Below are 14,966 nucleotides of genomic sequence, written 5' to 3' on the forward strand. Positions count from 1 at the left end.
ACATTTAACCGGCTAAAAGAGTTTGAACTCGGAACTCCCCTATTGTAACATATGGTTCCATGTATCAACAAAGACACTCCGACTTAACAATCGTCTCATTTGATGGTGCGTTAACAAAAATTTATTGATATAACAACTGTACAGTTTCATGGTGCATTAACTAAAACACACTTATTGAACAATTTGCTTTTGAATGTGTGTCGAGATAAACTTAATAACTAAAGTAGTTGATGGGACTAATTAAACAACTGTAACATTTGATTTATTTATTTATTTATTTGATTGGTGTTTTAAGCCGTCTCAAGAATATTTCACTTATACGACGGTGGCCAGCATTATGGTGGGAGGGAACTGGGCATAGCCCGGGGAAACCCACGACCATCCGCAGGTTGCTGGCAGACCTTCCCACGTACGGCCGGAGAGGAAGCCAGCATGAGCTGGACTGTAACATTTGATGGTGCGTCATCAAAAGCACACCAACTCAACAAAGATCACATTTGATGGTGAGCCAACGAAAGTACACACTTTTTTAACTATTGCATTTGACAGAGAGTAACTAGATAAGAAAGTAAGCAACTTAATCATTTGAAAATGATTAAAAACACTAACTTAAAAACTTAATCATTTTATTACATGCAAGAAAAATCAGACTAACATAACAAGTAAAGCATTTGATGGTGTGTCAGTTGTAGAGCGTTTGGTGGCGTTTGAACAAAAATATACTACGCGAATGAAGATTTTAGCACTTCATGATACGTTTATAAATGACACCAAATTAACTACCTCTGCATTTTAAGGGACAGCTGTGACGTTCACATTTTAGTTCTTAAACTAAGGGTGACCAATTTATCGTCCACTTACGCTGACTACCCACATATTTGTGAAATAACTTTACTCAACACCAATCAAATAAATTGTTCACTTGAGTTTCAAGATGCGGCTTCATAAATGAAGCAAAAGGATCCAGCCATCTTATCATCTGAAAGAAGTAATATATAAATAAACAAACTGCTTTCAGCTGAAGTCGCATGTGGATGGATTACAGCTTGTCCACTCAGATTAAAAGTTGTTTCTCATTGGTCTCTTCATGGCCATTGTAACCAATGTATCGATGCCGATCAAATGCCACTTAAAAGCGACAACCACAAATTCGTGGAGCCTCATAGTACTTCCGACCTGCGCTGAGAGCCACTCTGTTGTCTTCCGTTTTAGATGAAACACATTGAACAGAAGTGAATAGTGCCTAGACCTGTGTGGACGATATCGGCTTCAACTTAACCTCTTCAGTTTCTTTTAATCAGTGCCGATTTATTCTATTAAAACCTCTGAAAATTAATAGAACGATTGAAACAGAGAAAAGACGCATACATGAATGAAAATTTATAATATTCAGCAGGGCCAGTATTGATGGATTCCTGGAATAAGAAAAAAATGTAATTTGTTCGGGTAGCGGCACAGTCAGAAATACTGCAGAGAGCACAGAAGTGCATACCTTCTACTGAAACAGTGTTCTATAACAACGAAATCTACAGCATATAGGGAACAAACGAGAAATGATTTGAAAATGCCTGAGTATAGACAAATATATATTGTTTTAAAGGGAGGTAACTATCTTGTTTAAGCGCATGATTAATAGCACTTGTTTTTCCTTGGCGTCATGCTTTGTAAAACCCTAATACATATGTACAAGTTCAATAGTAATTAAAATAGCAGGAGATCATGCCAATCAAGGTAATGTTTTTCCGAACATTAAATACCATAAGGTAATTTCAATTTTCTATACAATGTTGAAACGCGTATTTTTTTTACATTTATGCATATGCCTATATTGTACGGGAAAAGCGTGTCAGTCGAAGACTATAAAACCGAAACCTTCAACACAATTTGTCTATGTATCGCGTCAGTAAATATTAAGTTATATGATTGGATAACTTATATTGTCAGAGACTTTTTGTCCTCTAGAGCCGTCATGCCCTGTATCTCCACAACCCTCATTATCATGAAACCTTCTCTGTCAATGCTAGAGCCGTCACGTCCCGGATCTCCACAGCCCTCATTATCATGGAACCTTCTCTGTCTATGGTAGAGCCGTTAAGTACAGCATCTCCTCATGAAACTTTCTCTGCTCATGCTAGAGCTCTCATGCCGCGCATCTTCACAACCCTCATTATCACGAAGCATCTTCTGTCCACGGTGGAGTCGTCAAGCGCAGCATCTCCTCATGAAACTTTCTCTGCCCATGGTAGAGCCGTTATGTGCCGCATCTCCACAGCACTCATCATCATGAAACCTTCTCTGTCCATGCTACAGCCGTCATGTCCCGCATCTCCACATCACTCATCATCATGAAACCTTCTCTGTCCATGCTAGAGCCGTCTGTCCCGCATCTCCATATCTCTCATCATCATGAAACCTTCTCTGTCCATGCTATAGCCGTTATGTCCCGCATCTCCACAGTCCTCATCATCATGAAACCTTCTCTGCCCAAGCTATAGCCGTTATGTCCCGCATCTCCACATCACTCATCATCATGAAACCTTCTCTGTCCATGCTATAGCCGTTATGTCCCGCATCTCCACAGTCCTCATCATCATGAAACCTTCTCTGCCCAAGCTATAGCCGTTATGTCCCGCATCTCCACATCACTCATCATCATGAAACCTTCTCTGCCCAAGCTAGAGCCGTCTGTCCCGCATCTCCACAGTCCTCATCATCATGAAACCTTCTCTGTCCATGCTATAGCCGTCTGTCCCGCATCTCCATATCTCTCATCATCATGAAACCTTCTCTGTCCATGCTATAGCCGTCTGTCCCGCATCTCCACATCACTCATCATCATGAAACCTTCTTTGTCCATGCTATAGCCGTCTGTCCCGCATCTCCACAGTCCTCATCATCATGAAACCTTCTCTGTCCATGCTATAGCCGTTATGTCCCGCATCTCCATATCTCTCATCATCATGAAACCTTCTCTGTCCATGCTATAGCCGTCTGTCCCGCATCTCCATATCTCTCATCATCATGAAACCTTCTCTGTCCATGCTATACAGGCAGCGAAATTTGGCGCGAACGAAACCGTCGGTCGCGCAACGGTTACGTGCGGTTCAATTTGGCTAACCGGAAAATCGGTTAGGCCAACTGTCCAACGAGAACGTCCTTAGAGTCAGTGTGCATTAGGTAACTACAGATAAACTGGACTGAACAGCTTTCATAATCACAACGCGGCCAGTATGCGGTCAGCCACAGCCAGCTGCCTGTGCTGGTCACATGGAAATGTAATCATTCATATATGCTTTACAGGCTTTGAGATAATACTCAAATTATTTATTTTGACTTATCTTTTCACATATAAGCCTGTATAACGGAATTTCACGTAAAAATGTGCCACAGGAGTCAAGTACCAACCAGGCAACACACAACGTTGAAACACCGTGTGAGTGTAAAATTTCTCTTTCTTTTGTTCACCAACCTTACGGTATGAGCTGCTAGATATAGAAAAGAAAAACAAACATAACATTGAGCTGAATACTTTTATTAATGATCCAGAATGATGCCTGAAACATAAACCACGTAAACAATTAGCGTAACCGATCGGGTTGATAAACATACGTGGCGTAACCGAATGATCGGTTACGCGAGGCGGAAAAGACGTAACCGATTTCTGGGTTTCGCCGGCAGGCCAAATTTCGCTGCCTGCTATAGCCGTCTGTCCCGCATCTCCACAGTCCTCATCATCATGAAACCTTCTCTGCCCAAGCTAGAGCCGTCATGTCCCGCATCCTCATAGCACTCATCATCATGAAACCTTCTCTGCCCAAGCTATAGCCGTCTGTCCCGTATCTCCATAGCTCTCATCATCATGAAACCTTATCTGCCCAAGCTATAACCGTTATGTCCCGCATCTCCATAGCTCTCATCATCATGAAACCTTCTCTGTCCATGCTATAGCCGTTATGTCCCGCATCTCCACATCACTCATCATCATGAAACCTTCTCTGTCCATGCTATAGCCGTTATGTCCCGCATCTCCATAGCTCTCATCATCATGAAACCTTCTCTGTCCATGCTATAGCCGTTATGTCCCGCATCTCCACATCACTCATCATCATGAAACCTTCTCTGTCCATGCTATAGCCGTCTGTACTAACTGCGGAAATTGTCCTATACCTGAGAAACTGACCCACTCTGGAAACTGTCCCATGGGGAAAATGTTTTACACGCTGTCCTCCCTAGAAAAGTGTCCTACCTGAGAATCTGGCCTACTGGGAACCTGTCCTACCTGAGAAACTAAACTACGGGGAAAATGCCCTACCTGAGAAACTAACCTACAAGGAAATTGTCCTACCTGCGAAACTGACCTACTGCGATGCAGCATACCTGAGAAACTAGGAAACTGTCCTACCTGGTGCTAGACTTATGACTATCCTACATGGGAACCTGTCCTACTGGGATACTGTCCTGAAAACTGTCCTACCTGAGAAACTATTTTATTGGTAAACTTTTCTGGGAAACTATCCTACGTGGAAAACAAATACACTGGGAAACTGTAATACTTTGCAAAACTGATCAACTGAGAAACTGTCCTATACTTGGGACTGTTCTATCTGGGAATCTGTCCTACCTGGGAACCTGTCCTACAGGGAAACTGTCCTGAAAACTTTCCTACCTGAGAAACTTTCCTATTGAGAAACTTTCCTATTGAGAAACTTTCCTATTGAGAAACTCGCAAACAGCCAAACTGGAAACTTTTCTACTTGGGAAGATGGCCAGTTGGGAAACTGCTATACTTGGCAAACTGACCAACACGTAAAACGTCCTACGCGCGAAACTGTCCTACATGGGAAACTGTCCTTGTTTCGAAACTATTCTGCCTGAGAAACTCAGGTAAGCCTAAGAAACTCAGGTAAGCCTGAGGAAGACTCTCCTACTTCGGAGACTGACCTAGTGGGAAACTGCTCTACACTGGAAACTGACCAAGTGAGAAACTGTCTGGCTGGGAAACTCTCTTACTTGGGAAACTGTTCTACCTAAGAAACTGTTCTACCTGGGAAACTGTCTAACTGGGAAACTGTCTGACTTGGGAAACTGTTCTACCTGGGAAACTGTTCTACCTTTGAAAGCATACACGTAAATAAGCTTTACACTTTACATTAAATCTTTACCATTAGACTAGAAAAATAATACAATCTTTTTAATGTTGACGAAACCCAAAAATCGCTCACTGGAAATCAACCTATTGATTGTGGGGAGTGGGAGGCGGACAGTCGTGGAGGTGGGGTTGGGTGTGTGGGTGTGTGTGTGCGTGTGGTTGTGATGGGTGGGTGGGGGGGGGGGGGGTTGTTAGACATACATGTATAAATTAATCATTTACTTTAACTTGAAAAGATAAATTGTATGCATGCCGAATAATCCGCACACAGGTCACGGTATAAAACCATAAACATCTGACAAATGTTTGATGATTTTAATATTGTACAAACTATTTTTTCAATAAATCATATATCACACGTTCTATTCTACCTTAAATAGAAGTGACTTCCATCCCTGCATACAGTAGTATTGTAATTTCACCAACTATTTCACCAATGACATTGCCATTTTCATGAAAGGTGTCTAATGTCCATTAAATGGTATTTAACAAATACGAAAATTTTACATTTTAAACATTTTGAAGAAATATGAATTTTAGAAGGTTATGGTTTTTTCTAGCCCAAGGCTATATATTCGAAAGAAAAGACTACAAAAGTTTTGGCGCAGACTTAACTACATACAATTTCAAGCATATAACATAATATATAAAACATACGTATTGCACCGCGTTGTCCTTTTCCATCACGTGCATGGAGCATGTATGTCTACATTTCGACCTCGACATTATGGCACAGCAAGTTTAGATTTTCACTTTTCACAATTCCCTATGTCGCACAACCAAATTTGCATGCATACAGATCTCTTGTTAATAAACTGATATTTTTTACGATTTCCATTTACCCGTTATGAATTTGCTATAATTTCAAAATGTTTTTAACACATAAAGCTTGTCGACTACACATAGGCCTATCTAAGTAATATCGTTAGCAGAAAACAGCACACCGAAGAACAGATAACAACAACAACAACTGTTAAACAGGTAGCGAAGGAAGTGCCAACCTATCGTGTGTTTCATCCTCATGCATGGAAGAGAAAAATATCGGATAACAGGTGGGGGCAGAAAATGTCATGTTCGCATCGAGTTCAGTAGTCTAAATTTACATGCATCCACAAATATATATGAAAATCATCTAATCATCTTCTGCCCTTGCACATGTAAATTTGCCGTTTTCAGAGCTTTATTGTAAAAAATAGAAAAGAAAAGACTAAAAGTGATTTAAAAGTTACTAATTGTTATTACCTCATATATCACCAAGTTACTAATTGTTATTACCTCATATATCACCAAGTTACTAATTGCTATTACCTCATATATCACCAAGTTACTAATTGTTATTACCTCATAGGCCTATATCACCAAGTTACTAATTGCTATTACCTCATATATCACCAAGTTACTAATTGTTATTACCTCATATATCACCGAGTTACTAGATGTTATTACCTCATATATCACCGAGTTACTAGATGTTATTACCTCATATATCAACGAATCACATCATTATACTCAGCCAAACAAACTGAAAACATGTGAAACGTTAACAGCCCAATATGTAAGTCTTTTTCAGCGTATTTAAAACTAATAATTGTCTTTTACATCATCGCAGCAGTCCTTTTATCTGTACTGTTTACATATATAGACATAAAGATTCTATTTCTAAGTCATCATGAGATTCTAAGTCATCTTTAAGTAAAATCATATATTTTATATCCGCAAAAGTGAACAGCGCATTTTGAATGTCCTGCTCCTACATTTATATCGGTTACACATAGGCCTAAATGTCGATAGCATCAGATATAGGCCTTAGCTGTTTAATAGGATATATTAAAAGGATATAACGTACGAAATCTAGTGACAGTTTCAAACTCTAGAAAATCAATGTCCTGTTATGGTTTTATTGTGTGATATGAAAATTATATGTGACATGTCAAGGTCAACGCCCATGTATGAACGCCATTTTGATTTTACCGTCCAGAGAGCAACTAAATAAAACAACACCCATTTATGAACAAAAATATGTTTGTTTATAGAATCACGCAGTCATACAGCAGGATACGCCTTTTGTTTTGAATTCTAACATTTACATTTCTTTGTAATACACAAAGTAACTGTTTCAACAGAATCAAGTGAGCATGCAGTTGACGACTGAAACATCAACGGAGGAGGTTGTTGTAGGCTTATATGTATTACGTGTATATGATGTATAGTATACAACTGTGTGAGCTATTAGAATATGCAACATTATCACCTTAATGATTTATCATTATTCAGATAGAAAATGAGCATGCATTATATAGCATGCAGAGTGCATTAAAACTAAATTTTAACAGTATTTTTAGTTTGTAGAAATATAATGGCCTATACATTTATAAGCCAACTATATATATCCAAACTGAAATATACGAAACAGAAGTCAATCAGAAAGATGTAAATTACATATGAAAATAACATTTAATGTTAAAAATTCACCTTTGGATATGTGTTATGCAAGTTCAACAAAATATCACATATATCGGTAATTGAATCTCTACCATCTTTAACTAAAGATGAATGGAGATGTCATGCACAGTCGAACACATATTTAATATTACAATTCTCATATGGCAAAAACAATGTAACTCCTGTTGTAAGTAGAACAAAAATATTGCTTAAGAACACAACAATTTAACGGTTTTACCGAGTATATAATTATGGATGTGGTATAGAATCTTATAAGTATAGAATCTTATACAGGAGAATGTTTTGGGGTTTGTTGAAAATATAAACCATAGACAGAATGCATGACGAATTTTAGTGTTATATAGGCCTAGTTGTTGGGATTTTACTTACTGTAATTTCACCATACTGTGGTGGTTCTTGTTCAACATACAAATAAATACATCTACACATGCCGAGATTTTCAACAGTTTTAACGACCGCCCTCCTTGTTCACATGCAATATAAAACAATGTAAATTATTCGCATCTCGCGGGTTATCATTTCCACCTCTCACTCGAACAATATTTATGGTATTCAACCTTCACTTTGCAGTATCCGCCTATATAAAACTATCAGCATCTTGTTACCTCCAAATTTTCTTGATTATATTAGGAGTTGAACTTGTCAATAAACAGCTTTTCCGTAATCTCTCTAGTTTGATCTTTGTTACTGGAACAAGGGAAAAATATTTAAAATCGATTTGCGATCGAATGGCCAGCGTGTAATCTTATGCGTGAAATAACTGTAATTGGTGAAGCTGCATACAGTATTGGTTAAGTTGCTACATGTTCACTTTTGATAATTGCGGTTATAGCATTAATATCGCAGAAGCCTAGAATCAAGAATTTTTCTGTTAAATAAGTGGTGACAACGCAACAAATGTAGAAGTAAACTTAGCCCGGCGTGTGTAAGATGGGTCCTGAGATTAACGGACCTGTTCATTCCTATTTAGAATTCGGGTCTGACTGCATGATTTTGTTACACAATAATTTCATTGTAGAAATCATCAGTTATTTTAAACAAAAATTATTTGCTGAAAAGAAAAGAAAAGAAAACTAGCAGTGAAGGGGTATACATATATAGGAGAGTGAAACAGTTCGTCCTTCTGTCCTCTACAGTTGAAATATTAATATCATTTGCTTTATTAACACTGATGTGTACATCAAGTCTTGGAGTTTAAATCCTTAATCTTTTTTTGTCGTTATAAAAAAATGCTAATTCCTACAACAAGTGGGAAAATGGGTGGATTCTGAGTGAATTCCGGAATCTATAATCCACAGGAATCGTTTAGTTCTGGCTAACTTGTGGGATTATTCCACCATACATACTGAGAGAAGAGAACATCTGAAAAAGGTATATATATTTTTCCATGAAAGCTGGTTTCCAAAGTAAATATTATATTTGAATCCAGATTTCTTAACGCAGCGATATTTCTCTACTTTGGTTTTCAACAGAGCAAAACAAACATGCAAGTATATTTTGCACGAACAAACCATGCAGGGCTATAGGTCCATGACAATATAAAAAGTTTAAAATCTCTCTATACTAGTATACTTTCATACTATTTTTTGCTTTGTTTTAAAACACTGAAAAATAGTCTGAATATTTTAGAAAGAGAAAAGGGGTATAGATCTACAACAGGAAATGTACAAATACAAGCACCTGCTGCAGGTTTAAAACATTGATTTATAATCCAATTGTATATACTTTTTCTACCTGTAACTTTATATCTTGTCAATTTATGTATATTTAATGGGTGTTATACTTTTAGAGTATCATGCGAATGTAACTATATCCAATGGTTGTAAATTTACACTCAGAAGAGTGTTGTTTATCTGTAAATTGCAGTGTAGCCCAAAGTACCATATGGGCAAAATTTACTGTAAATGCAGACCATTTGCCATTGCAGTGGATTTTCAATTTCAATGTTGATTGTTTTGTTCCTTTTACTTTATAAAATTAGAGTAGAATAGGTTTATCAAAGAATTGTTTATTCGCTAATCGTCCAACATACTAACAACATAACAACCACTTCATATACTATATAATGAAACAATAGACAATTTATTACATCACAGGCAACTGTGGATGGTTGTGGGTTTCGCCCTGTCTCTACCGGGTTTCCTCCCACTACATAACTCTGGCCGCCGTCGCATAAGCAAAATATTCTTGAGTACGTTGTAAAAAAAAATAAATAAGTAAATAAATAAATTACATGAAAGGTCAAATTTAGGCAAATGGCTAGCATGCAATGTAATAGTTTCTGTTTGATATTTCATGTATTAAAGGGCAAATATATATAAACTAGAATCGTGGGAAGAACACGTAATCATATACATGTAGATAATGGACGAAACAGCTAAGTGGACAGAATCCTGTCTGTGACGAAACATCCTGCTTACGGAAAGGTTGAAAGCTCACCGAAGAGCCCATATCCGCTTCAACATCAATAGTATTTTTATGTGCAATCGAATAAATAAATAGATTAATTACATTAAAGTCCAGAATACTTCCGTAGTCTTTGCAGTCTGTAGACAGATAAGAGTATTTCTTAAAGAACTAAAGAGATTTTGATAGTTTTGTTTTGATTCTGTGTATAATGTTAACAAACTATCGTATTATACGGTCTCATTGTTTATTTTTTTTTACTTTTAGAAAGTAAAACGTTTTCTTACTATTCTATTACCTACTCCTCCGTTTAAAATTACACTATATATATATATATATATTTTTTTTTTTTTTCTTTTTTTCTTTTTTTTCCATTCCCCAAAATCATAATATAATGTTAGTTATAAGTGGACCAGATCTGAACAAAGCTTCAGCTGTCCAAACAACGAAACACATGAACTTCACCTAATACATTCATATATGTACATGTGTCTTTAGTTAACTGTGGTTTATTTCTGCCTGTCATTAAGTGAATAGCCTATTATTCTTACAAAATGAGGTCCTCAGGTAGTAATGGATCAAAACAAGTCGCGAATGACTTACCTGTGACTGCTGAACAACCGTTGGATCGAACTTGTGCTTACGAGTATAACCGAAGTGTTTCACAACACGAATACGCTCAGACACGGCCGGATCTGCGTATAAGGATGTATCTAAAAACGGAAGATTTTTCCTAGAAATGTTTTGCACACAGACCCCAATGCGGACATATGTGCAGTGCTACCTAAAAGCTATGTCGCAGACACCAGACATGACACGGGGACGAGCAGTACTTGATATATCCCATTATGCCGAACCACGCGTTCATACATGAGGTCACATGACGGGAAAAAATTACATGAACATATACATGCAAAAACTTTTTAAAAGTTCCATGTATAATGAATGTCAATCTCTCATACTTGCGGACGCTGTGAGTTCAAGTCCAGCTCATGCTGGCTTCATCTCCGGCCGTAAGCGGGAAGGTCTGTCAGCAACCTGCGGATAGTCGTGGGTTTCCCCCGGGCTCTGTACGGTTTCTTCCCACCATATAATGCTGGCCGCCGTCGTATAAGTGAAATATTCTTGAGTACGGCGTAAAACACCAATCAAATAAATAAATAAATCTCTCATACTGGACGTCAATAATCTTTAGCAAATTCACTAATACATACGACAGTTTTATCAGTAATTTCATAACACTGATCAAAGCCTGTAGAAATATTTGTAGCTTTTTACTAAGTAAATCCCCTTTTCTGGACCAAATAAAAGGTATACTGTTCGAGCAATGATAAGGTATTCTAGTTTTGTTGTTGGGTTGTTTGAGATATAATTATTCATGAGGAAAACAAATAGTGCTTTTATACGAGGTATACTGTGAGAAGAGTTGAGGAAGTATCGACTTTTAACATTTTCTACAGATTCAAAGTATTAGTGTATTCAATAGACGGATATGTAGTCCTAACTGTACAATTACCGTGCAGGTTGAAGTGGTCCACACCTTTGATTTTAAGTGTTCAAATCTTGAAGAGGTAATGACTAATAGTTAGTCATAATAATAGATGATTTTCAAATTCTCTGACTTGCCACGGTAGCTCGGTATAGCGTCCGCCTCACGGGTGGTAGATCCATGGTCAGTCCCCGGGTTGGCTCACACCTAAGACTTGAAAAGTGGAAAATGTAACTTCCTCGCTTGGTGTTCAGCATTAAGGGGAGTTGCAATGAGTGGTTGACCCTCATCAGTATTGCTCGGGCTGGGCTGCTTACTTGCCGTGGAAATCCATCCTGCAACAAGGAGGCACATTACATGCACTCTGAAAACTCATTCGTCGTCATATGACTAAAAAATTGTTAATTAATACGTTAAACCCCAAGCACTCACTCACCCAAATTCTCTGTCCCATTCAACACAGAAATGAGGATCATGCTATCATTTTCATTTTTTAGAATAAATCCTGAACCAGATGAAATGTCTCAATTTCGTGATAGAACAAGATGGACTATTAACATGGACCATTCAAGAAAAGGTAAGATATGGACGAATAAATATTACAGGAAAATATAGTTTTTCAGTACGTCAAGTAGAATATTTACCCTGACCGTCCTTGATTGTGGAGGGGTGTGGAGGAGTGTTCCCCATAGTACACACAACTCGGAATTTGCACATGCGTGCATGTTTTGATTTTGATATGATGTAGTTTATTATCACTATATAGGCCTACCTTGCATGACTATAGCAAAAACACACTTTGTGGGTATAAACATGGTGTGCACGCCGTAATTATAAAACTGCCCTCTAACACAGTCTGACCGGCCCGGATAGCACAGTTGGTAGAGCGTCCGCTTCGGGACTGGTAGATCCAGGATCAATCCTTGGTCGAGTCACACCTAAGACTTTAAAAGAGGAAGTTGTAACTTCCTCGCTTGGCGTTCAGCATGAAGGGGATAGTGCAACGACTGGTTGACCCGTATCAGTATAATGGCTCGGGCGGGGCGACTTACTTGCCTTCGATAAGTCGTCTCAGTGATGCAGCACTAAATAAAAGAGCGGTGGAAATCCGTCCTGCAACAAGGAGGCACATTACACGTGCATGCACCCTAATGATTCCTTCGTCGTCATATGACTGAAAAATTGTTGAGTATGACGTTAAACCCCAAGCACTCACTCACTCACTCTAATACAGTCCATCTCTGTAGTGTATAGATATTTTCTGAGGCCTTTCTAATGCTTCTTCGGTTGTCCGTCTTTGACGATTTCGTACAAAAACGAAATTTATTTATTTATTTCATTGGCAATTTACGCCGTACTGAAGAATATTTCACTTATACGGCAGTTTATGACGTTAGAAAACATGGGAAGAGCCCGGGAAGCCCACGACCTTCCGTAGGTTGTCACTTATCCCACTTAAAGTAGAACTTTCAATAGACAATGAGGCAAAATTAAGGTATAAAACGCAGCAATGTGGCAAGGATACAATATTAAATCTACTATATGGTAGAACATACAATCTATATAATTATACACACACAAATACACTCTATCTTTTATTAATGTGTAAACCCTAATATAGTGGGGAAATATCCAGAGGTGAAAATGCGCTTGAGGGAAATGTCGTTAGTGGGAAATCTCCGTAGTGGAACCTGAAGCTTTTATTATACGCCCTCTCATGCACCGCCCCGCCTCCACACAATAACATGTAAATATTTGTGTACAACCCCTCTAAGAGCTTGCATACCTTCGGGTTAACATTTAAGTGTTTTCAATATACTGAGAGCTAAGAGAAAAGGATTCTGTCCTTAAATTACCCAAACTTCATACATTGACTTCAAGCCACTTAAACTTACTCAGCTTGGGATAAGAGGGGTTTTCTTTTCACATTTCTCTCCTAACCAGGAATATTAAAATTGAGTTTGATGTAGATGTTAGTTACAAAATACACCTGCTGGTGAGTGTAAATGGAAATTAAATTTCTCTTTGGGAAGGCACACATTAGGTCATGTAAGAATATAGCATATGCTTTACTATTATCCAAATACAGCTAAAAATGGACGGTGTTTCTACTTACCACTTGACACTCGACACTCTTGCTGCATACTGTATTATTTTCCAAAAACCCAAAGTAAACGTTATGCGTATATCCGTCACTTCAGGATTGGTTTCTCTTAATGTTATGTTTTTGAAAGGTTTACAATGGAAAACAAAAGAAGCATGTGTGGGACTCACATTTTCAATGTTTAAACCGTGCTAAAACATACATTAATTAAACACCTTCAGCAGCCTTTGGATGGTCGTAGATTTCCCGCTGCTTTGCCCGGCTTCCTCACACCATAATATTGACCGCCGTCGTATAAGTGAAATATTCTTGTGTACAGCGTAAAACACCATTCAAATAAATAACATAAATAAACACCCCAGGTATTGCTAATGACGTTTAGATGTTGCTTGAAACATCGTTTTCAAACCAAACGATGAAATCAATGTTAGGAGCTATATCGTAACATCACCTGCAATTATACAAGAGACCTTTAGTTAGAAGTTACTAGTTCAACTTGTTCAGCTAAGTATTCTTCCAGAATGAATCTCATGCCGTATATAAATATGAACCGAACGAGACTGTGGAAGGGTTGAAACATTGGAGGATTTGTGGTCGCCGGATTATGACGACTTTCTCTTCAGCATCACAACAGACATTGTCAAAGATGACTCACAGATGACTGAGATATATATTTTGCTATTGTTCGGGGTTAAATTCCATTCTGTGCGACTGCTTATGTAACTGCAATTTTCTGTTAAAGAGCTACATCTAGCCACTGTCAGATCGTGTTGAGGGTATAGCCGTGTACCAGGAAGGCAAAAGCTGAGAGGAGTCATTCGGTGAAAGGTTAATTTGTGCAATCTGAGTGCAAGAGGACCGTAAAAAAAAACCGCTTAGTATATTGTCGATAAGTGATTATTTTGCATATAATCTGACCTGCGTAAACTTGTGGGGCCATCTATACAGGACTATAACACACCCGGCATGGCCACTTTACCTTAGGCAAACACTCATAACGTTTTATCGCTCATGAATATAGGCCAGCCTGATTACAACAAGCGCTCTGATTGGATGCCTTGATCCAGTAAACGTAAGAACAAATCAAGCACCAGTGGTTATAGCCTTGTTTACTAACAGTCGTGGTTATAATCGATATTAATTGCATTTACGCCATGATTTACAAGCAACATGTAGGTCGTGCTGCACTGGCCAACCTAAGGAGGCCACCGACGCTGGTATGGTCTGTGTCGCTGTTACAATCAACCCCTTCCACCTGTTCCAGGCATGTCTACATGGAGTCCTGTGAAATAATTTGCCTTTAATATTGTGATTCCAACCTATGTAACTTGATCTGACCCATTTGCCTTTATTTG

The sequence above is a fragment of the Liolophura sinensis genome, chromosome 6 (genome assembly GCF_032854445.1).
Source record: "Liolophura sinensis isolate JHLJ2023 chromosome 6, CUHK_Ljap_v2, whole genome shotgun sequence".
Taxonomy (NCBI): domain Eukaryota; kingdom Metazoa; phylum Mollusca; class Polyplacophora; order Chitonida; family Chitonidae; genus Liolophura; species Liolophura sinensis.